The 24,983-nt window shown below is 37.6% G+C and overlaps 1 pseudogene; it reads left to right on the top strand.

The window, feature by feature from the left end:
* The first annotated feature begins 19,331 nt into the window (after positions 1-19,331).
* On the top strand, positions 19,332-24,983 carry LOC141562645 (olfactory receptor 2AJ1-like; annotated as a pseudogene).

The following is a 24,983-nucleotide window of genomic DNA, read 5'->3' as shown; positions in this document are numbered from 1 at the left end:
GGAAAATGGAATGACTCTGTCTCTGCCTCCAAGAGTGGGCTTGTCCTTCTGGAGCTGAAAGCTTCTGGCTTATATGCCCCACACTGAGTACAAACCCATCATTATATCACTAGGAAACCATTATTTGTTGTAGGATTAAATCAATGTTCAACTAGATTTAACCACAATCTCCTCAATTCCACTTAGCACCTTGTCTCTAGTTCTGGCCCATAACATCTCCTTGTAGGATCAGATCAATCATACTGAACCATGCTAAATTAGATCATTATAGTCTCTATCAATTGCACTGTCTTAGTACCTTGTAAGAATCCTAACATATTGATACAGGACTTTTTGTTTGCAGGCGATTGGGCGAAATGCAGTTTTGGAGCTGAGATGCAACAAAGTACGGATCGATTGTACTGATTTTGGCCTGACAATTAAGAAAACCAAGAAAACAGGTTCTCCATCACCAAGCACCATAAGTGGATTCCATCAGTTCCAGTGAATGGTGAGTTGTGAATGCTGTGGACAATTTCTCTTAGTTTGGCAGTCTCCTTTCCAGGGATGTCCACATTAATAATGAGTTTGACACACACATTGCCAAAGCTAGCTCAATGTTTGGGTGACGCTGAAGGGAAGTATGGGAGAGGAGAGGTATTAGACTGACCACACACTGAACCTAAGGTTGTGCTGACCTTGTTGTTGTAGGCCTTTGAAACATGGATAGACTTTCAGTTCCATGCCAGGAAACAGAAGAAGATAACCAGAAGCTGGGGTCCTTTCTTGAATTAACCTTCCCATCATTCCAACTCTGCTGCACATTGTGTATCCCCATTGGGCTGTCCACATTGTTCAACTGCCAAATGTCCACTTACCAAAAAAGTTATCTTATGGAGAAATCACATAGGACAAGAGCTCACAATGTGGTCAGAAAAAGCAATACAAGGACGTTCTCAAGTTAGTAGAACTGATTATATGACATGAAAGAGCCTGTCTCGGACCACCCAGCATGGTGTGCCCTCATCAGAGAAAGTGCTTTATGAAAAAAGCAGAATTGAATTAACCTAAAAGCAACTGAAGTTGTCCAAAATTTGAGTGGCCATTCCAAATGTATAAAGGGGCTATTTGTGTCTGACCTATGGTAGAGAGATCTGAGCTCATATTGGTCTGATCAGCCACAGTCCCACACCTTGGAACTCCACTCTAACATAGTAATGTCATTTTGTTGCTCTTCAAGAGGGAAGGACAATCACCAAGTAGCCAAGCTCCCACTCATCTGGGAATTCTCTTTAGTCAACTTTAATGGTTGCCTTGAATGAAAAGATCACTAAAAAGATACTGGTCCTGGAGAATGGGAGAGCCAGTAAAAATCCTAGGGAAGAGATATTGAAATAAAGCTCCTTTCTTCGAGCAAAGGAGTGGTGGGATCCAACATGGAATATTATGTCTATTTGGATATGATGTTTTGGGAATTAAAGTCAGGGTTCAATATAGGTAATGCTGAGAAACCTTTTGACAAAAGTCATCCTTAAATCATTTTTTAAAAAATTACATGATGTTTGGGTTTGTTTTAGAAAACATTTTATCTGAACAAAAGATATTGGAGATCGAGTGAACTATATTCAATGAGTCAGCACTATAAGGTGATCATCAAAAAATCTAAACTGAACTCTGAACTGAAACAAGGTACTAAGAGGAATTGAGGAGACAATGGTTAAATCTAGTTTAGCACTGATTTAATCCTACAACAAATAATGGTTTCCTAGTGATATAATGATTGGAGTATACTCAGTGTGGGGCATATAAGGAGAAGCTCTCAGGGCTAGATAGGAGAAACGCACTAGAAGCTCTTGGAGGCTGAGACAGATTCATTCCATCTTCCAAATCTTTGTGGTGGCTGGGGGTTGGAGGTTGGAGCACAAGCCCTTGGGCTCAGACAGATTCATCCCATCTCACACCACTTTGGTGGCAGGCTCTCGTCCTTCACTTCTCCACTGAAACCAAGGCTGCAGAAGGCTATCCAGAAAGATGCCCAGCACCAGGAGGGAGAGCATAAAGGATCTAGATTATAACAAAGCTAACTGGGCCACAGGAAAGGAGACAAGACTTTGAAAGAGATAACAGAGGATTTGGACTTTAACTCCTGGCTACTCGTGTGGTGATTACTGAACTGAAGGAAGGCTGCTCCCAGAGACCCCAAGAAAACCTCAACAGAGAACATTACCTTTTAGAGAGAATATTACACTTCTGTATTAAAATTGGAATAGCTTCTCAGAATAAGGAGATTTTTCTGTCCTGGGACTTGATCAGACTGTGTCTACACAGATATTCAGTTCTTAGTGCCACCATGGAGGAGGTTACTGAGAAGCTTGAGAATTTCCAGAAGAAAGCCCTCAGGATGGAGAAGCCTGAAGGAACTGCCAATATTTGACCCAGAAAAGACCAGGCTGTTGACATGTGTATCAAGATAACTGCTCAATATTTCAAATGCTGTTAAAAGGAAAATGGATTCGACTTGTTCTGTTTGGCCTGAGAAGGCAGAATCAAAAACAATGGATATAAGCTATAAGGGACAAGTTGATATGACTGGTTTAGGTATCAGTACCATGTCTGTGTCATAGAAGGAATTTGGTAGGACTCCTTCAATCCCTATTTTTTTCAAATAGTTTACATAGCATCGGAGTTAGTTATTCTTTAAATGTTTGGTAGAATTCACCTGTAAATCCATCTGGTCCTGGGGACTTTTTCTTAGGAAGTTGGTTAATAGCTTGGTCTATTTCTTTTTCTGAGATGGGACTATTTAGACTACTTACTTCTTCCTCTGTTCATCTGGGCAAGGTATATTTTTGAAGGTATTCTTCCATTTCATTTAAGTTATCGAATTGATTGGCATAAAGTTGAGCAAAGTAGCTCCTAACTATTGTTCTAATTTCCTCTTCATTATTGGTGAGTTCACCCTTTTCATTTTCAAGACTAACAACTTGCTTTTTATCTTTCCTTTTTTTAATCAGGTTTACTAAGTGTTTGTCTATTTTGTTGGTTTTTTCATAGAACTAACTCTTAGTTTTATTAATTAATTCAATAGTTTTTTTACTTTCAATTTTATTAATCTCACCTTTTATTTTTTGAATTTCAAGTTTTGTGTTTGTCTGGGGGTTTTTAATTTGTTCCCTTTCTAGCAATTTTAGTTGTAAGCCCAATTCGTTGGCCCTTTCTTTCTCTATTTTATGCAAGTAGGCCTGTAGAGATATAAAACTTCCCCTTATTACTGCTTTGGCTGTATCCCACACATTTTGGTATGATGTCTCATTATTGTCTTTTCTTGGTTGAAGTTATTAATTATGTCTATGATTTGCTGTTTTACCCAATCATTCTTTAGTATAAGATTATTCAGTTTCCAATTATTTTTTGGTCTCTTTTCACCTGGCTTTTTATTAAATGTAATTTTGATTGCATTGTGGTCTGAAAAGGATGCATTTACTGTTTCTGCCTTACTGCATTAGATTTTGAGCTTTTTATGCCCTAGTACATGATCAATTTTTGTAAAGGTTCCATGAACTGCTGAGAATAAAGTATACTCCTTTCTGTCTCCATTTAGCTTTCACCAAAGATCTATCATATCAAACTTTTCTAGTATTCTATTTACCTCTTTGACTTCTTTCTTATTTATTTTGTGGTTTGATTTATCTAATTCTGAGAGTACAAGGTTGAGATCTCCCACTATTATAGTTTTGCTGTCTATTTCTTCTTGCAGCTCTCTTAATTTCTCTTTTAAGAATTTAGATGCTGCACCACTTGGTGCATATATGTTTAATATTGATACTGCTTCATTATTGATGCTACCTTTTAGCAGGATATAATGCCCTTCCTTATCTCTTTTAATTAGATCAATTTTTTGTTTTTGCTTGATCTGTGATGAGGATGGCTACTCCTGCTTTTTTGGTTTTGCCTGAAGCATAACTTTTACTTTTACTTTGAATGTATCACCCTGTTTCAGGTGTGCTTCCTGTAAACAACATATAGTAGGATTCTGACTTTTAATCCAGTCTGCTAACAGCTTCCTCTTTATGAGGCAGTTTGCCCCATTCACATTTATGGTTAGAAGGACTAATTCTATATTGCTTGCCATCCTATTAACCCCTGCTTATGCTTTTCCCCTTTCCTTCCCTCTTACCCCCCTACCCAGTATTAAACTTGTGAACACCACTTGCTTTTCACAGCCCTCCCTTTTTATGATCCCTCCCCCACCTTAAAGTAGCTCCCCTTATTTTACCCCTTTTCCTCACAATTTCTGTATTCCCTTCCCCTTAGCTTACTCCTTCCCTTTCACTTTTCAATGAAGTGGAAGAAGTTTCACCATAAATCGAATATGTCTATTGATACACAGTATGTTCATCTCCCTCTTTTCTTTCTCTCAGATATAATAGGTTACCTTTGCCTCTTCATGAGATGTCCACCACCACTTTACACTTTTTTATGATATAATTTCCTTTCCACCTCTAGTTTCTAAGACAAATTGTACATATGTTCTTACATATTTTTTTTTGCAGAAGTGTAGTTCTCAAGATTTGTTTTTACCTTTTTAGAAATCTCTTGAGTTCTGTATTTGAAGATCAAACCTTTTATGTAGGTCTGGTTTTTTCATCAAGAATAGATGGAATTCATTTATTTCATTAAATGTCCATCTTCTTCCCTGGAAAACGATGCTCATTCTTGCTGGGTACGTTATTCTTGGCTGCATACCAAGTTCCTTAGCCTTTCGGAATATCATATCCCAGGCCCTTCGTTCTTTTAATGTAGACGCTATTAGATCCTGGGTTATCCTTATTGTGGCTCCTCCATATCTGAATTGATTTTTTCTAGCAGCTTCCAATACTTTTTCCTTTGTCTGATGGTTCTTGAACTTGGCCACTATATTTCTTGGCGTTTTGATTTTAGGGTCCTTTTTAATAGGTGATCGATGAATTTTTTCAATGTCTATTTTACCCTCTGTTTCCAAAACGTCTGGGCAGTTCTCTTTGATAATTTCCTAGAAAATAGTGTCCAACCTGTTTTTTCCCTCACATTTTTCAGGGAGTCCGATTATTCTCAAATTGTCTCTCCTGGATCTGTTTTCCAGGTCTGTTGTCTTTCTAATAAGGTACTTAACATTCTTTTCAATTGTTTCCTTTCTCTGGTTTTGCTTGACTACCTCTTGGTTTCTCCTTGAGTCATTCATTTCTACTTGTTGGAGTCTAATTTTCAATGATGTATTTTGTTCACTCACTTTTTAAATATCTTTTTGTAATTGTCCAATTGTGTTTTTAAGTTAGTTTTTATCTTCTATGGAATTTTTTTTTCCATTTTATCCATTTTATTTTTTAGAGAGCTGATTTCTTTATCCAGCTCACTAATCCTCTTTTCCTTGCAGTTGTTTACCTTTTCCAGCTCACTAATCCTGTTTTCCTTGGAGTTGTTTATCTTTTCCAATTCACTAATCCTGTTTTCCTTGGAGTTGTTTGCCTTTTCTAATTCACTAATTTTATTTCTCAATGATTTGATTTCTTTATCCACTCTGGATAACTTCTCCAAGCTCTCTTTCCAAGCTTCCCTTTCCTTTTCCAATTTCTCTTCTAGCTCTCTTGTGAGAGCCTTTTTGATTTCCTCTATGAGATTCTTTTGTATTGAGGAGCAGCTCATATCCCCCTTAGGGGATTCCTCTGGGGACAGTCTCCTCAGTATTTGAAGTCTGCTCTCTCTCCATACAGAAGCTGTCAATGGTTAGAGCCCTTTTGAATTTTTTGTTCATTTTTTCAAGAGCGGAATCGAAGAAAACAAATTGACAAGAGAAACAATGGGTCTGTTTTGGGGGGGCTGGGGCTGGATGGTGTTAATGGGCTTCCTCCTAAGACTTGGGGTAGGGCAGCAGAGAGGCACTAACAGGAAAGTGATGACTTTGCCGAGTCTGCACTCTGAGCTCTGAGAATGCGCTGAGTCAGTCCAGGCGGGGGTTGGGGGTGGCCGGGTTCTGAGAGACTCTAGCTTTCCGGGGTTTTAATCTTCACCTCCGGTGTTTACACCCTCTCTGCTGCTCCTGGCTTGCTGCCAAGACGGAACATCCACACTGGGGTAAAAGCCTTTTCCCAGAAATGGCAGAGATCTTACCCCTCCCCCTCTGGTCTGAGCTGTGTGAGCTGCCTGTCTCGCTCTGGCTGCCTGCCCTCAGTCTGCGCCCAGTCTGATTGACCCTCCCCCGAGCAAATACAGACCTTCTCTGGCAAATTTCAAGGATGTCTTCTCTTGGTGATTATTTGTGGGTTTCTTTTCTGGTCAAGCATTAACTCTGAGGCTTGTCATGAAGTAAGTTCTGAGAGTAAACGCAGAGCTCAAGCAGCTCTCTGCCTCCACGCCGCCATCTTGACTGGAAGGCGACAATTTTTATTTTTAAATCAAAAAAAAAAAAAAAAAACAATGGTTCCTGCTGGTTCTGAAGTTCTGTAACAGTCTCATTATCAGCCATGCTCTTTCAGTACCAGATGTTTCTTAGGTCTTTTTCATTTGGAGGCTTTTATCTTTTTTCCGTCTTTCTCCAGGTGCTGTTAGCACCCATCTGCTCTTTCTCCATCTGTAGAAATACAAGCACACCCATTCTCCCAACTAGTTAATCTATTTAGTCCCTTTTATTTACCAGTTTCTCAATCTCTCTTCATCATCTGGCACTTTCTAAATATTTACACATCATCTGGCAATTAAATTGAAGCTGCTTGCACTGGACACTGCCCTTCTGTTGGGATAAAAAAGCCTATATTCTCTCCACTTGTAATGCCTTTCTCCCATCTGATTGATTTTTGGCTGATTGATCATGTAATCCCTTTCTCCCATCTGTCTGCTTCTCTCTTGATTGATCCTGAACTTCTAAAGGCTCTCTGGGTGCAACCTTGGCTGCCATCATGCCCTACTTGTTCTTTGTTTCAGGTCTTGAAGCTGCATCCTGCCTCTTATTTTCCTGGGTCAATCTACATTCTGAGACCCAGTGGAAACCTCAGTTACATTTTGGACACAGGGTTTTGGGTCTTATTCTTTTACCCTGTCCTCTCACTCTATCTATTTGCCTACATTGAGCTTTCAGATGGCCTATTTATTCACGCTGAAAGCACTGATGAGTTTCTCTGGAAGTCCCTTGCCAAGAGGGACCCTGACTTCCCATATTTTACATCACAGCCTGGGTATAATAAGCATTTGTGCCCAAAGTGGGACAGTGTCTTATGGTCTTCTCAAAAGGAGAATCCTTGTGTAGTCCCCATATATGCCTCATTAACATTTTCCTTAGCCAGTTGTCTTATCATAATTCTTGTAGCTGCATTTTCTCCAGTGGTTCTCATGACAGCTGTCTGCTGATGTCCCACAACTTCTGCAAAGGGTTCATTGGGACCTTGCTCTATTTTTGTGAAGGCTTCCCCTCCATCTTTTCCTGTCAGGGAGTCTTTGATTGCAGCAGCTATGGGTAATTAATCTGTGCTGAAGTGTCTGCATACAGACCTTTACCTTCTGGTTGGTCAAAGGTGATCTGTACAGTAATTCCAGTTTGCCTAGTTCTTTGGGTTTGTATCCTCCATAGTTCACTACACTCTGAAAGACACCACAAATTTTGTCCATGTTCTAAACAGGCCCTTGCTATTGATCACTGGGGGTGAAGATTTCATAACCCAAATTCTCTAGTAACATCTTAACACAAGATAATGTAGCCCCATAAAGAGTGCAATCCTTATTAAAATCTTTGATTTTTTCCCAGATCAAAAGGAGTGTATCTTCTCATTTGGTAACCTGAAGAGTCAAATTCTTCAATCACAGGCTATGCATTTATCAAATCAGATATATTGTTTTCTTCTTTTTTTCCTTTAACTAATTAATGACTTTTGTAACCTTGTCATATGCTGCTTCATAGGTGGTGCTGATTGTGTCACTGTCCCTCCCCGCCTCCCTCCACCCTTGAAAGGTTAATTGAGGAGAGTAGGGCAGAACATGGGGAATGCTCTAATGGCTCCTGCTGTGAAACACCACACTCCTTAAAGTCATCAGAATTGTACTTAACTCCTTTCTTGTCTAATTCTTCATCCTTTTCACCTAGCTTATCTGTATTCTCCCTATCCTGCTCTTTCTGCTTTTTTTTTTCTTATTCTAATACTTACATAAGTTTCTAAAGTCAGGTGTATTACGTTATATGTATAAAGTGTTTCATTAGAAATTAAGTCAGGTCCACTATCATTGTAGTATTCACATAGTTACTGTCCTACTAATTTCCACTGGTCTGGATCTAATTCTTTTTTTCTTTGTGAACCAAGGAGATATATTCTGTACTGTTTCTAAAAGTTCAAAGATCTGCTTTCAAGTTACAATGAAACCTTGCTTTTTCATAAGTCTCACAATGCTCTCTACACATGTTCCCTGAATTGGAAAAGGCTCCTTTCCAAATATTTGTCCCATATAAGCCACAATACTAGTTTAGCCTTTACAAAGTTTCCTTCTTGTAGTCAACCTAATTTCACAGAGGTAGGTTCTTGGTCCCACCTTCAGGCACCAAAATGTAATGTTTTCTGGTTCAGCATCAAAACTGTAATGTTGTCTGGTTCGTTTTTCTTGGGGTCTCTGGAAGCAGCCTTCATTTCAGTTCAGTAATCGCCACAAGAAAAGCCAGGTGTTAAAGTCCAAATCCTTTATTATCTCCTTCCTGGAGCTGGGCAGGTTTCTGGAAAGCCTTTTAAAACAGTCTAGGCCTCAGTGGGAGAAGTGCAGAAGACCAGACTACTCACCAGGAGCCTGATTGAAGGTAAATAAATTTCTGTCTCCTTGGCTCTTAAAGCTTCTAGTGTACTTGTCCTCTGTGGTTCTCAGTCCCTGCTTATATGCTCTGAGTATAAACCAATTATTATATCACTAGGAAACCATTATTTGTTGTAAGATTAAATCAATCATATGGAACCATGCTAAACTAAATTCCACTTAGTTACTATCTTGTAAGTATCCTTGTTTCAAGTTTATATTTCTGGCCCATAGCAAATTATTGTAGTTCTTCTAAAGTGTTCATGAACTTTACTTTGATGTAAAGAAGAACAATAATAAGAAGAAGAATCAGTGACCAGGCTTGAGCATCCAGTTTACAATATTAAAGGTATGTTTTCCCACATCTGGAATGATAATTTTTTTTCTCCTTAAGTTTATTTTCTGATTATATACCTTTTAAAAACCACTAAATGCTGTTCAGTAAAACTAGAGCATTCCTGTTCAAACTTTTCCTTATGGCAGTGCAATTTTTTCTCCATCTTCCAATGCTGCACAGATAACATTAAATAATTTTGGAACAATATTGTCATTTTTGTGCCATTTTATATCCACTCTGTCCCTTGCAAAATATTAGTTTTGTAAAATGTAAAAAAAAAAAAAAAGAAAGAAAAGAAAAATACACACACACACACACCAAAAAAAAAAAAAAAAAAAAAACTATCGAATGTAATGTTCTTGCTGGTTTTTGGAAGGTCTCAGGACAAGTCTTGGTCTTAGCACAATAATCAGCACAAGAATAGTGTCCAATAAAATGCCAAGTCTTGGGGCAGCTAGGTAATGCAGTGGATAGAGCACTAGCCCTGAATTCAGGAGGACCAGAGTTCAAATCTGGTCTTAGACACTCAACACTTCCTATCTGTGTGACCCTGGGCAAGTCACTTAACCCCAGCCTATGAAAAAAGAAAAAACAAACAAACAAACAAAAACAAAAACAAAAACCACAACAACAACAAAAACAAATGCAAAGCCTTCATTGTCTCCTGCACTATCTGTCTTTTTTACCTCGGGCAGAGTTACCTCCATGGAGGTTTTCTGGGAATGGGTCTTGGTTTCAGTTGAGGAAGGCAGAAGGCAGGAGAGTCAAGAATCCTTGCCTCAAGAATATTTTTTCTGGCCCATTACAATCTAACATAACATGTTGATTAAGATCTGTATTAAAAATTGGCCAACATAGACCCCTATGGCAGATAGAGGAGGCAGGACGGCCACCATTAGGGTCTTTGTCTTTCAGTCTGTATTTGAGTCTATGTCATCTATCATCATAGGTGTCAATCTTGTAAAATAGATGTGAACTTGTGGAACCATACTAAGTACTAAGTATATGTAAAGTAAAGCATCATTATCTTAATTGCACTGTGTTAACACCTTGTTTTAAGATTACTTACTTAAAGTACACTTGGCCCTCTATAGATGGGGATGATTCTGTGGAAGTGCTAATCATTGAGTTGAAAATTGAAGAAAATCCTCTGCCCATGCATATGGTCTGTGAGTTCCTAGACATAGAATAGTGAAAGCAGAAGTCTTTTTATCACTCTAGATGGAATGGGTTATGGGAGGATTTCTTTTCTCTATGTGTGTTTGTAAAGTTCTTTCGTAAGTGTCCAGGTATCTCCCGAATTTCTTCTTTTAAAGAAACTTCCATCTATTTCCACATTCATTACAGAAAACATATCATCATAGGTTTATCAACACTTAGGCTTTGAAGCTTGGTATAGGTACAACTTTTCTTTTTATTTTTTTTTCAAATTTAAAAAGGTCAATTTGGGTTCCACATGCCTGAGCCATATTATGTTTTCTAATTGCTCCTTTGGTCAAGTTTTTACTTATCTCTTTATGTTCATCAGTAGCCATTTCCTCTGTAGTCATTCTAGCAAAGAAATCTGGAGGTATGTTCCCACACAGTATGTTTTTTCTTTAGTTGTGATTCTTTGCATCCTTGAGATTTGCTATTCTACTTCATATAATGAATTCTATAGAATACAAGCCTTAAGAAATAGGCAAACTGGAGTTCATATACCACCTTTAAACAACTAGAAGGTAAATATCAGTATGCAGACAGTTCAGCACAGATCAATTACCCCATAACAGCATTTGAGGAAATTGCTGCTGCTGTAATCAAATCATGGGGCTCCCTCCCAGGAAAAGATGGAGGGAAAGCCTTCACAAAAATACAGCAAGGTCCCAATGAACCCTTTGCAGATTTTATGGGATGTCTGCAGACAGCTGTCACAAGAATTATTGGGACCTATGGGACACAATCAAAATACTTCTTAAGCTAAATTGTACATCTCTGAATAGATATATGAATAAAATACATAAAGAGGACTAATAAATTGGGCATGCAATTAAAAAGGCTAGCAAAAGAGCAAAAAGAATCAGAAACTCTGAAAAGATTCTGAAGAGATTAATGAAATTGAAACCAAGAAAACAATTGAAGTAATTAATAAAAGTTTGTTTTTTTATGTGAAATAACCACCAAATAAATAAACCTTTGGTTAATTTGATTAGGAAAAGGAAAGAAAAAAAAAAATTCAACAGCATCAACAATGTAAAGGGTGAATTTACCCCCAATGGAAAAGAAATTAAAGTATTAATTAGCAGCTATTTTGTTCAAGGTCACACGCCTCCCTGTTTGAATTTCTGCAGTTGGGGTTATTGCAGCCAGAGATGGACAGTCTTTAGGTCTGTGGTCATTTGTGTATTTAACTCAGCCTCTGCTGTGTAGCAGTGCTCAAGGCAGTCCTTCTGCACCCCAAGTCAGGGGCTCCAAGAGAGAGACAAAAAAATGGAGTTGGGGGCTTCATTCTCTCTCTCTAGGGAGGAGAGATTTCTGAATAAATTATGCAATTAGACCAAGACAGGCCACCCCAAACCATTATAGTCCTGATATCGAAATGCTGAAATAATAAAGGAACTGGGGTAACAGGAGTGGAGAAACAGATCAAAGAGGCTGCCATTCCTTGGACAGGTATCTGATTTTTTTATTGTTTCTAAAGAATAATCCCAAAGACTGAATAAGGGATTTCAAAGTTAAAACATAACTCGGCAAATCATAGTTTAGCAAATTTTTAAGCAAAGAGTAAAATAGTTTCCAATTCGGCCTAAACTAAAATAACACATCAGTTTTTCCCAATTTCCTGACCACCTGAAATCTGTTTCCTTCCTCCCCTGTTTACAGAAATTTATCAGATTATACAAAACAGACTCGTAAATTTCCTGAAATAGCAATGTAAACAGTTTTATTCAGCAATAGTTAAGCAGGTTTATACAGCAATAGTTAAAAGTTTTTCTCATACAGAACAATAGTCAAACAGTTTAGTGAGTCCCCCAGTTTTAACAATCAGGCCCTTCTCAAAACCTTCTCTTTGGAAGAGAAATCCCACGTGACCCCTCCCAACTCTGTTAGAGGAGGCAGAGGGAGGGGAAGGCAGCTAGCATTTACCTCAGGCTACAGGTACTTAATGCAGAGAATAGTGGCTAAGTCAAAGACAAAAGACCCTACCCCCACCCATCTTTTAGTGAGTAGGGTGTGGGGTGTTTGGGACAGTCAGACCCTAATTGGAGATACTGGACTCCTGAAGCAAGTTGGGGGTTGGGTGAGTAGAGAGAGATTGAAACTCTACATAGAATTCAGGTGTTAATTTAGCCATTCTCTAAAAGGCAGCTTGAGGGAGAATCTATTCCTATTCTATATCCCTGGACTTCCTGGACTGAAGCCAGAGAAATTTAGGCAAGAGAGAGACAGTTTAAGGAACCTGAGGCAGTAAAACAGAACTGTCAGAACAGAGAAAGATTCTAGAGAGGTGCCAAATTAAAAGTAGTTAAGGAGCATTTAAATAGTTTCAATCTTTTTAATTCACCCCTGCCTGCCTGCAGTTAGGATGGGGGGAAAAAAGGAGAAATCAAAAGAAACTATTTTCACTCTCTTAACAATTAATTTGCCTGGATTCAGAATTTGTTCCCCAGCCAAAATTACAAAGATCTCCTTTCTGAAATGACAGCATTGCCAAAGCTGCCCTTCAGAAAAGAAGCCTTTAATTATTGGCATATGGGGCATAGGATGCCAATTGAGAGAAATAGAGAGTGTGCTAGGAGCTCCTGAGACAGAGAAAAGCTTGAGCAGTTTAAATTCTCTGTCTAGGCTTTAGACAGCAGGTAAGTATGCCCTGAGGCTTAGAAAGAAAATGGGCTGTTTTAAAATCCTATATCCAGCCTAGAGAGCATGGTCTAATGCAGGATGACTAAATCAGGAAGCCAAGTCTCATTTTAAAAGGTATGGGACAAGCTAGTTCTCTGAGAGCGCTGGAAGCCTTGACTCCTTTAAGAGCTAGGTGGAAGCTATGGGAGGGGTGTTCAGAGTTGCGCAGAGCACCTTTTAAAAGTGAATAGGAGACTTTTCTAGAGATCTTAAAGAGTCCCCAAATCTCCCCACTGTACCCCAAGAAGGGGAAGGAAGGGAGCATTTAAATGGCAGGTTAAGCCACATGAAAGAGGTTGGAAAAGAGAGAGGGTGGGGGAAGGGAGAGATGTTATCTTACCTAGTGCTTCTCTGGTGGTGAAGGTGAAGGTTCACAAAGTTGGGTAGAGACACATCTCCAAGTTTGCCCCTATCCATTGACCGTCTCCTCGTGGCTACAGCCTGACCACTACGATGGAGTGCGAGAGGGGCTCAAACACATTTCTTCCCCAGAAGAGATCAAGGAGACTGCTGGCCTGGAACCCAAGAGGGATGGCCGTGTGGTGGGGGAGAGGTGAAGAAGAGAAGCTCTCCTGTGTGTCAGAGTTGCAGCCTGAGGGCAGGCTTTTCTGGTGAAATAAAGGGATTAGAAATGCTTTGGAAAAGCAGCCTCTAGAGACAGTGAGACAAAAGGGAAGCTTTTTCCTGGAAAGCAAGTAGTCTCCACGGGAGACTTTTGCTTGCATCCCAAACCTGGTCTGGGTGCCCTATGTTTTAGAGATAGTGAGACAAGGGTAGGAACACAGATATTCTTCCTGGAAGCTGCTCAAGCTGCTAAGGACAAAGGTTGGTTCTGAGAGACCTGAAAAAGTTAAGATTAGTTTTCGGGGCAACAATTTTTGGGGTCCCCATAGGGCCACCAACTAATGAGGGAAAGGAAAGGGGGAACCCCATTTCTAAGCTTATAGATAATAGATAATCCCATGAGGCGCAGTGTCCCCTGTAAATGAATTTACAGGCCTGAAAACCTAGATTGATAAATAAAAGATTTATTGTAGGAATTTGGAAGTAAAGTTCAGTTAGAAAGAAGCCAGGGCCAGAGGTGGCCGCTGGGTGGTCAGGAACCCTTACATGGCTGGAAGGATACCATGTGTTGGGAGGAAGGCTCCTGCAAAGAGAGCGCTCTGGTTCATTTCTTTTATACCTAGAAGTACTCAAGTTCTTGGTGGGCTTTTCAGTTAGCTCAGATCAGGTGAGGGATGGGGGAAGCTGATAGTGGGGCTGGGCCTGGATAGTCAAAGGGTGCCTTTGACCAGGATTTGCAAATCAAGGTCAGCCATGGTTGGGCAATTAGAAAGGAATCTTAAAGGGACCCCAACCCTCATCATATTGAGTTTAAGATGTCTGGTGAACATCTGAATTAAGATATCTGAAAGACAATTGATATTGCAAGATTGGTGGTCAGCTGAGGAACTGCGACAGGAAAGGTAGATTTGAGAATAATCTTGAGAATAAATTTGAAAATATAATTGAGAATATTTGAGAAAATAATTTGAGAATAAATATGGTGACTAAATTTATTGCAGCTGATGAGATCATTAAATGAAGTAGTATGACAGGAGGAGAGAAGAGGGCCCAGGATAAAACATTATGGTAACATGAATAGTTAAAAGAAATGATCTGTAGCAGGATCCAGCAAAGGAGATAGATATGGAGGGGTCAGGTAGGGAAGAAAAGAATCAGGAAAGAGGGGTGTATAGTAAACTTAGAGAGTAAAGAGTATCATGGAAGAGAGAATGATTAACAATGTCAAAGTTAAAGAGAAAGAACAGAGAAAAATTCTTTGGTGTTAGGTTCTTACTAAGTGCTAAGTTGGTACTTAACAATTCTCTGGTTCACATCTTTAGTTCGGGCCTTTGAAGGGAGATTATACCTTTAAAAGGAGTTCTGAAAAGGAGTTTACACAACCTTTAAAAGGAGCAAGTTCATTGGTTGAATCCCACAAGCCTCTGAATTCCCACACACCCATTCTCTGGGAGGATAAAAGAGACAACATTGGGCCTGGAGGAGTAGTCTACAGAGTTGGGATGGCTCTCTGGAGGAAGAGTAGTCTGAGTCTGAGACAGAGTTGAGAAGGCAGACAACCGGACCTTCACACTTTGGGTTGGCAACTACACAATTTTTAATAATTTTAGAGAAAACAGATTCAGTGGAATGCTAAAGATTAGAAGTAGGAACATGTTAGGTTCTTCCTAAGTGCTAATGAGATAATGAGATGATAGGTTCTTACTAAGTGCTAAGTCGGTACTTGACAATTCTCTAGTTCTGGCCTTTCCTGGGAGTTTAACCCCTTCAAACTTCTGGGGAGGCTAACTTCAGTGTCTCCTCTCAATTCCTCTTCCTCCTCCTAGTCTTCCCACACACGTCACTTCCCCCTCTTTGTCCCACCAATCAAGTCAGCACAGAATAGCTGGGGAGGGTCAACCTTCAAACAAGTTAATAGGGAACTGTCCAATTGGCAAATAGTCTCATGTGCTTCATTATCCAAGTGCATTGCTCAGTTCTAGCCCTTTACAGAAACATAGGAAAAGGTCAAGACATTGAAGAAATATAAAGTCTTTAATGTTAAAGACTAATTATAGGGAGCTCATTAAAGTCAAACTATTTATAAATTTTTTAGAATTATTGCATGCAAACCAATTTATATATGAAAATTTTACCAGTATTCTGAAAACTGTCATCATTTCTAAGGCAGTTTTTTTTAAAAAAAAAAAGAAAGGTTGGATCTGAGTTATGTAAGGTGCAGTGATTCTAAAAAAAAAAAAAAATTGGGTAGGAACAAGTAAAATGGAGCAATTATATTATAAAAGTGTATTGGGAAAAGAAGAATGGATACAGAAGAACCAGATGGTAGGGATTGTGGATTGGACTTGGGAGGGTAAGGAAAAGGGAAAGAGTTGGGCTCTTGTTGGGATGAATGGGAGATGGAGAATGGGGAGGAAGATAAAGTGACCAGAATAAGGTAAAAAGAAGCTAAGAAAGAAAAGCGAGTAAAAATAAGAAGGAAATTAAAAAATTGTAGCTATAACTTTGAATGTGAATGGGATTTTTATAATAGTTCTCTTTATATAGACAAAGTGGAAAATTGCAGGGATCCCCATCAATTCGGGAATGGTTCAGTAAGTTATATTGTATGATTGTGATAGATTATTAATGTACTATAATAATAAGAAGATTGAAAGACTTGCACAAAATGGTGAAGACCAGAGTGAGCAGAGCCAAGAAAACATTGTATATAATAATTGTTTTAATAATATATTGCTTTAAGAAAGATTTTGAATTGCTGTCATTTTGACCATTATAAATACAAGGACATATGAAGATATTATTTGCATCCAAGTAAAGAATTGTTAAAAAGAAATATGTGCAAAATAATTTTACATATATATATGTATATATATATGTATATATACCTGTTTGTGTCTAATGATAGCCATCTGTAGGTACACTGGAGAAGAGGGAAGAAAAAAGGGGAAAAAATAAATATATATGATAACTTTACTATATATTTAAAAGGACTAACAAGTTGTATATAATTAATTTTTAGTTTCATGTACAAACATGTTTTTTTAATGTGCCTAAATATGTGAGTGCTTGTTTTATTCCAAAAATTAAAAATAAAATAAATTCTAAAAATCATGATGATGATACTGCCTTTGATGATACAATTTTTGGTTGGCTAAAGGAAGTTTTTGCTCCTGAATCTAGTATAGTTACATATTTTGCAAACAGACTTCTTTCTCCCTCAAACTTTTCTATTCGTTTCTGATCTCTTCACTGCATTGGCAAATGTTTCTTGCCCTTCAACTACAAGGAAAGATTAGTTCTTGAGAGAATGAATCAGCTTCATGTTGACCTATCAAGTTAAAGAATCAACTAGGAAAGGAACATGAATGTAGAGCTATCCAGATGAGGCACTTCTGAGTTTTTTTCAGCACTTCAGTCAGTGAATTAATCATCTTTTTTTTTTAATTTTTATTTTATTTTATAATTATAACATTTTTTTGACAGTACATATGCATGGGTAATTTTTTACAACATTATCCCTTGCACTTACTTCTATTCAGATTTTTTCCCTTCCTCCCCCAACCCCCTCCCTCAGATGGCAAGCAGTCTTATATATGTTAAATATATTACAGTATATTCTAGATACAATATATGTGTGTAGAACCGAATTTTTTGCTGCACAGGAAGAATTGGATTCAGAAGGTAAAAATAACAGTTTACGTTCATTTCCCAGTGTTCCTTTTCTGGATGTAGCTGGTTCTGTCCATCATTAATCAATTGGAATTGGATTAGCTCTTCTCTATGTTGAAGAAATCCACTTCCATCAGCATACATCCTCGTACAGTATCATTGTTGAAGTGTATAGTGATCTTCTGGTTCTGCTCGTTTCACTCAGCATCAGTTGATGTAAGTCTCTCCAAGCCTCTCTGTATTTCTCCTGTTGGTCATTTCTTATAGAACAATAATATTCCATAACATTCATATACCATAGTTTACCCAACCATTCTCCAATTGATGGACATCCATTCATCTTCCAGCTTCTAGCCACTATGAAAAGGGCTGCCACAAACATTTTGGCACATACAGGTCCCTTTCCCTTCTTTAGTATTTCCTTGGGGTATAAGCCCAGTAGTAGTATGGCTGGGTCAAAGGGTATGCACATTTTGATAACTTTTTGGGCATAATTCCAGATTGCTCTCCAGAATGGTTGGATTCTTTCACAACTCCACCAACAATGCATCAGTGTCCCAGTTTTCCCACATCCACTCCAACATTCATCATTATCTTTTCCTGTCATCTTAGCCAATCTGACAGGTGTGTAATGATACCTCAGAGTTGTCTTAATTTGCATTTCTCTGATCAATAGTGATTTGGAACACTCTTTCATATGAGTGGAAATAGTTTTAATTTCATCATCTGAAAATTGTCTGTTCATATCCTTTGACCATTTATCAATTGGAGAATGGCTTGATTTCTTATAAATTAAAGTCAATTCTCTGTATATTTTGGAGATGAGGCCTTTATCAGAACCTTTAACTGTAAAAATTTTTTCCCAATTTGTTACTTCCCTTCTAATCTTGTTTGCATTAGTTTTGTTTGTGCAGAAAATTTTTAATTTGGTGTAATCAAAATGTTCTATTTTGTGATCAATAATGGTCTCTAGTTCTCCCTTGGACACAAACTCCTTCCTCCTCCATAAGTCTGAGAGGTAAACCATCCCATGTTCCTCCAATTTATTTATGATTTCGTTCTTTATGCCTAAATCTTGGACCCATTTTGATCTAATCTTAGTATGTGGTGTTAAATGTGGGTCCATGCCTAGTTTCTGCCATACTAATTTCCAGTATTCCCAGCAGTTTTTGTCAAATAATGAATTCTTATCCCAAAATTTGGGATCTTTTGGTTTGTCAAAGATTAGATTGCTATATTTATTCACTATCTTGCCCTGTGAACCTAACCTATACCACTGATCAAATAGTCTATTTCTTAGCCAATACCAAATGGTTTTGGTGACTGTTGCTTTATAATATAGCTTTAAATCAGGTACACTTAGACTACCTTCCTCTGACTTTTTTTTCATTAGTTCCCTGCAATTCTCGACCTTTTATTCTTCCATATGAATTTTGTTGTTATTTTTTCTAGGTCATTAAAATAGTTTCTTGGAAGTCTGATTGGTATAGCACTAAATAAATAGATTAGTTTGGGGAGTATTGTCATCTTTATTATATTCGCTCAGCCTATCCAAGAACACTGAATGTCTTTCCAATTATTTAAATCTGACTTTATTTTTGTGGCAAGTGTTTTGTAATTTTGCTCATATAATTCCTGACTCTCCTTTGGTAGATATATTCCCAAATATTTTATACTATCGACTGTTATTTTGAATGGAATTTCTCTTTGTATCTCTTGCTGTTGGATTGTGTTGGTAATGTATAAAAATCCTGAGGATTTATGTGGATTTATTTTGTATGAATTAATCATCTTAAAGACTCAGTAAATTCAAGTGACTCATTTTATTGGTTTCTTTGAATTGTAACTTATTGACCTAAATAAATGAAATGACTTTTAGAGTAGTCATCATTTTTAGCCACAGATTGTCTTATGCTTTATATTTATCCAATCTTTTTTCTAAAACTTGTCTTTTTGGGTATTAGATGGAAAAAGTGTAATAATACTGATGTGGGAAGGAAAGAATCAAACTTTTACTAAAGATTTTGTCCTTTTAGAATTATTGCATTCAAATCCATATGAATTCATATTCTTAATACTTATTCTCGTCATTTTTATGGAGGCAGTTATAGGGAAGACAATCGTGATTCTTCTGATTCACCTCAAAATCTGGCTCCATACTCCTTTCTCAGCCATCTCTCCTTTGTAGATAGCATTGTTCCCAAGATGGCCAGTAATTTCATATCTGGCAGGAAGTCCATCACATTTGCAGGTTGTGAGGTTCAGCTCTTCCTCTCCCTCATCTTTTTGGGTTTTGAATGCCTTCTCTCAGCCATGCCCTATGATCATTTTGTAGCCACTTGCCACTCAATACATTATTCTGTCCTCATGAACCATTGGATCAGTGTCCTTATGGCTTCTGGATGCTGGCCTGTGTCAATCATTAATTCGACAATTCACACAACTTATATATTTTGTGGCAGAGGCGCCATTGACCACTTTTTCTGTGAAGTCCCAACCATTTTTAATTCTCCTGTGTTGACATATTGTGAAGGAAGAATGAATGTGAGCGCTGTATTCTTCCTCCTCCTTCCCTTTCCCATCATTCTTGCCTCATAATCAGATTCTCCATACTGCACTTTACGTTAAATCTATGGGTGCCCAAAAAAAATCTTTTTTCACTTGTTCCTTCCACCTGGCTGTGGTTGCCATGTACTATGGACCATGTATTTTTACATACATGAGATGAAAGTCCTATCATACTCCAGGACAGGACAAGGTCTTAGCCATCTTATATACCATTCTCTCTCCCATGCTCTTCCTATCATCTATAATCTCAGAAATAAAGATGTCTTATGTGTCCTGAAGAAGGTTTTAGGAAAGGCTCTTATACACAGAAATAGATATTTATTTTAAATCAGATTTTATGTCCATTGATGACCTATTAGAAATGTGTAGAAAAGATCCCAAATAGTATTCCTGCATTTTGGGAGTTGACACCAAAAATGATCCTTCTTGCTATCTTTAAATATACAATGAAATCATCTAAATAAGCTACATATTTTCCTGTACAAAGAAAATCTATTGGCCATTCCATTTATTTCTTTAATTTACTGCATTAAGTTTGGATCAGTTTAGACAAAGAATAAAACTCATGTCCCAATCTTTCCATTACACAATAATCTGATATGTAGAGGGTAGTAACCAAATGATAAAATAATATTTTGAGATGATTTAAAACTTTCTTCTTTTCTGATAAAATGTTAGGTTCTTACTAAGTGCTAATGAAATAATGAGATATTAGGTTCTTACTAAGTGCTAAGTCAGTGCTTAACAATTCTCTAGTTCTGGCCTTTACTGGGAGTTTTACTTGTGAACTCCTGGGGAGGAGCTTGCATGCTTAGGAGGAGCAAGTTCATTGGTTGAAGTAATTTTTCCCAGAAGCCCTTGTGTTATCCCACGCCCATTCTCTGGGAGGATAAAAGAGGGCGGCACTCAAGAGATGGAGAGTCTTGTCTGGACCAGACTTGAGGCAGCTCTCTGGAGGAAAGAAGAGTCTCTGCTCTAGGTCAGAGAGCGATCGGCAGTCTCTGGAGACAACAGAACATTACAATAAAAGAAAATAATTTTATCCTGAATATATAGAAAGGTCACTTGTGGTTTTGTGGTTGCAAAATTTGAGATTTCCCTTTGAACCAATGAATTCAATTATCTAGGATTCTGGATTATTGCTTGATATGTGACTTTATGTCTCCACTGATATAAAATATAAAACCTTTTTTAGTTTTATATCCTATGAATTTTATGCATGCTATGTCATAAATCTTTCATAAAGCCTTTTTAATAATGTATACACAAATATTTGTATGAATTTTAATGCTATGAATTTATCTTTCAACTTATCCAACTTCTGCTTCTCATTTTTCTTATATTACAAACCTATCTCCTCACTCTTGCTTATCTAGTAGAATAGAATAATATCTAATAGAAAAGCCTGGGCTTTTCACCCTTTTAAAATTCATTTTTAGTGCAAAATAGTATGTATTATACACAGTATACACTATTCTCTCTTCTCCCTTGTTTTACTGTTTGGTTTCAGCCATAAATCACTCACTCCTACCTTCACTTCTGCACATATTCTGCTGAACAAAAATGAAGGCACTCCTGTACTCGTTCTGAATAGAACAACAACATATTAATGATTAATGATAGAGGATGGCAGCTTCCCAGGGTGGCCTGGGAATCACCCAGTTTGCCATCTTCTAGTCATCCTGCCTCTGACACTGAGACCAGATATTTAATTCCCAACACCAGACTTCCAACTTCCAGCTTCACACTTCAAAAGACAGATATTATGTACATGATCTTCAAGCTCTGAACCCCTGACTATTGGGAATACATGGCTAGGAACAATTCCTGGCTTTCAAGACAGAGAAAATTTTAGGATCAAATTGACTGATTCGTTTACATGAAAGCAAAAGGCAAGATAATATCAAGAAGGTCTTATTTCTTCAAAAACTGCTGCGCTGGAGAAGATACTGGGATCTGGGTATGCCTTCTCTGTGTATATGTGTATATATTTGTGTTTTTGCCCATACACATATATGTGATGGGGGAGGGGTGATATACACAGTTTCCTGATTTAACTATTTAATTCAGTGAATCTGTTTTATTTGCTAACATTATTTTGAACAAATGGACTTTTCCCCACTCCTGACATATCATTGAAAAGAACAAGTTCTCCTTTAGCACTTCAACCTGGGTTTTCACAAGGTGGGTAGAATAAATTAGATGCCTCCATTAATCCATCTGGAGTATTTGCCAAAATGACCTATCATTTATTTATCTACATTTAAAGTCTAAATGACCAAGGTGATTAGCTATCTCAGTATCACCCTCCTACTTCCCATTCAAATGAGAAAAAACAAAAAACCAAAAAAACTATCATTTAAAACATAATAGGATCTCAGAGACCATCAGTCCCAATTTCTTCATTTTACACATTAAAAAAAAAATCAGAATAGCAGGTAAGAGAAGAATCTTCTCGTGTCATACCAGAGTTGAAGTAAGGCTGGCAAGATTCAAACCCAAGTCTTCCAGTTTCAAAATATGATGTTATATGAAGAGCAATGTATGGCAGCCATGTTTATGTCTAGGATGTATGTTCTCTGGGCCAAGAAGCAGTGGCTTGTTTTTTGCAACTTTTCCTTTCTTACTATTCTTTGCCTGCTTCTGTCTATCTATTTCTGCCTCTGAGTTTCCATGTGTCTTTCTCTCATCTGAGGCCATCTTTCGCCTCTACTTCTCTCTATATGTCTCTGCCAGTCTCAGTGTATGTGAGTGTGTATGTGTGTATCTATTTGTGTGTATTTATGTATGTATGTTTGTATTTTTGTGTATGTGTGTGCATATGTGTATGTATGTTGATGTGTATATTTCTGTGTTATGCATTGATGTGTATAAGTGTGTGTATATTTCTTTGCCAATGTTCCCTTTTTTCTGTTTCTCTGTTGCTTTGAATATCTCTCTGTGTGACTCTATCTCTGCATTTTTCTTAGTCTGTATCAATCTATATCTCTCTATCTCTTTTTGTATGTGTCTCTGTCACTGTTTTCTCTTTATGTCTCTCCCTATATGTATCTTTCTCTATTTCTCTGTCTCTGTGTCTGTATTCTATCTGTCTTTGTCTCTTTTTGTCTCTGACTTTTTGTCTGTCTCTATCTGTTTCTCTCTCTCTCTTGGTCTGTCTGTCTCCCTTCCTCCCTTCCTCCCTCCTTTCACTCCCTCATCTTCCTTACTCCTGACTCCTTCTCAGTCTAGTCTTATCCTCTTTATGGGAATATTTGCACATCTCAGATTTCTATGATCATTGTCTAGGATCAAAATTTGATTATATACAATTCATTATTGACATATTTTTCTGTTGCTTTTTTCTTTCCATGATCCATGCTTATTAGTTCACCATGAATTGTCATATTCATTAAGAAGCAAAGACTGCCTCAATTGTCTTTATTCTGATTGTCCCCATTACGGTTTTCTCTCTCAAGAATTTTCAGTCCATCAACTTGTTTGATCTGGTTTTTATTATTTTATTGCATTACCACTTGTTCCTTTTATAATACATTGCATGTCATTTTATGCATTTAAACATGTGATTCTGAGCAGGAGTACAGTCTTTCACAGATTAACAGCCAAAGGGATACAACAAAAAGGACAAGTCCTCTTGCTCAAACGGAGAATAGTGGAACTCTTTTTTTTAAATTAATTTTATAATTATAACATTTTCTTTGACAGTAACATGCATAGGTAATTTTTTACAACATTATCCCTTGTACTCCCTTCTGTTCCGAGTTTTTCCCCTCCTTCCCTCCATCCCCTCCCCTAGATGACAGGCATTCCCATACATTAAATATCTTATAGTATATGCTTGGTACAATATATATGTGCAGAATCGAATTTTGTTGTTGTTGTTGTTGCAAAGGAAGAATTGTATTTGGAAGGTAAAAATAGTCTGGGAAGAAAAACAAACAAACAAACAAAAAAATGCTCACAGTTTACACTCATTTCCCAGTGTTCCTTTTCTGGGTGTAGCTGATTCTGTCCATCATTGATCAACTGGAATTGGATTAGCTCTTCTCTATGTTGAAGATATCCACTTCCATCAGAATACATCCTCATACAGTACCATTGTTGAAGTGTATGATGATCTTCTGGTTCTGCTTGTTTCACTCAGCATCAGTTGATGTAAGTCTCTCCAAGCCTCTCTGTATTCCTCCTGTTGGTCATTTCTTACAGAACAATAATATTCCATAACATTCATATGCCATAATTTACCCAACCATTCTCCAATTGATGGGCATCCATTCATTTTCCAGTTTCTAGCCACTACAAAAAGAGCTGCCACAAACATTTTGGCACATACAGGTCCCTTTCCCTTATTTAGTATTTCCTTGGGATATAAGCCCAGTAGTAGCACTGCTGGGTCAAAGGGTATGCACTTTTTGATAAATTTTTGGACATAATTCCAGATCGCTCTCCAGAATGATTGGATTCTTTCACAACTCCACCAACAATGCATCAGTGTCCCAGTTTTCCCACAGCCCCTCCAACATTGATCATTATTTGTTCCTGTCATCTTAGCAAATCTGACAGGTGTGTAGTGGTATCTCAGAGTTGTCTTAATTTTCATTTCTCTGATCAGTAGTGATTTGGAACACTTTCTTATGAGTGGAAATAGTTTGAATTTCATCATCTGAAAATTGTCTGTTCATATCCCTTGACTATTTATCAATTGGAGAATGGCTTGATTTCTTATAAATTAAAGTCAGTTCTCTATATATTTTGGAGATGAGGCCTTTATCAGAACCTTTAACTGTAAAAATATTTTCCCAATTTGTTATTTCCCTTCTAATCTTGTTTGCATTAGTTTTGTTTGTGTAAAAACTTTTTAATTTGATGTAATCCAAATCTTCTATTTTGTGATCAATAATGATCTCCAGTTCTCCTTTGGACATAAATTCCTTCCTCCTCCACATGTCTGAGAGGTAAAATATTCTATGTTCCTCTAATTTATTTATGATCTCGTTCTTTATGCCTAAATCTTGGACTCATTTTGATCTTATCTTAGTATGTGGTGTTAAATGTGGGTCCATGCCTAGTTTCTGCCATGAATAGTGGCACTCTTTTGTGAATTCAGCTTCACTATTATGTGAAGAAGAAAGCCCTGAATGTCAAGTGCCCCAACACCCCTGGTAGATTTGGGGGTTAG

The sequence above is a fragment of the Sminthopsis crassicaudata genome, chromosome 3 (assembly GCF_048593235.1).
Source record: "Sminthopsis crassicaudata isolate SCR6 chromosome 3, ASM4859323v1, whole genome shotgun sequence".
Classification (NCBI taxonomy): domain Eukaryota; kingdom Metazoa; phylum Chordata; class Mammalia; order Dasyuromorphia; family Dasyuridae; genus Sminthopsis; species Sminthopsis crassicaudata.
Note: the sequence above shows the minus strand (reverse complement) of the source record. Positions and strands in the feature narration are given on the sequence as shown.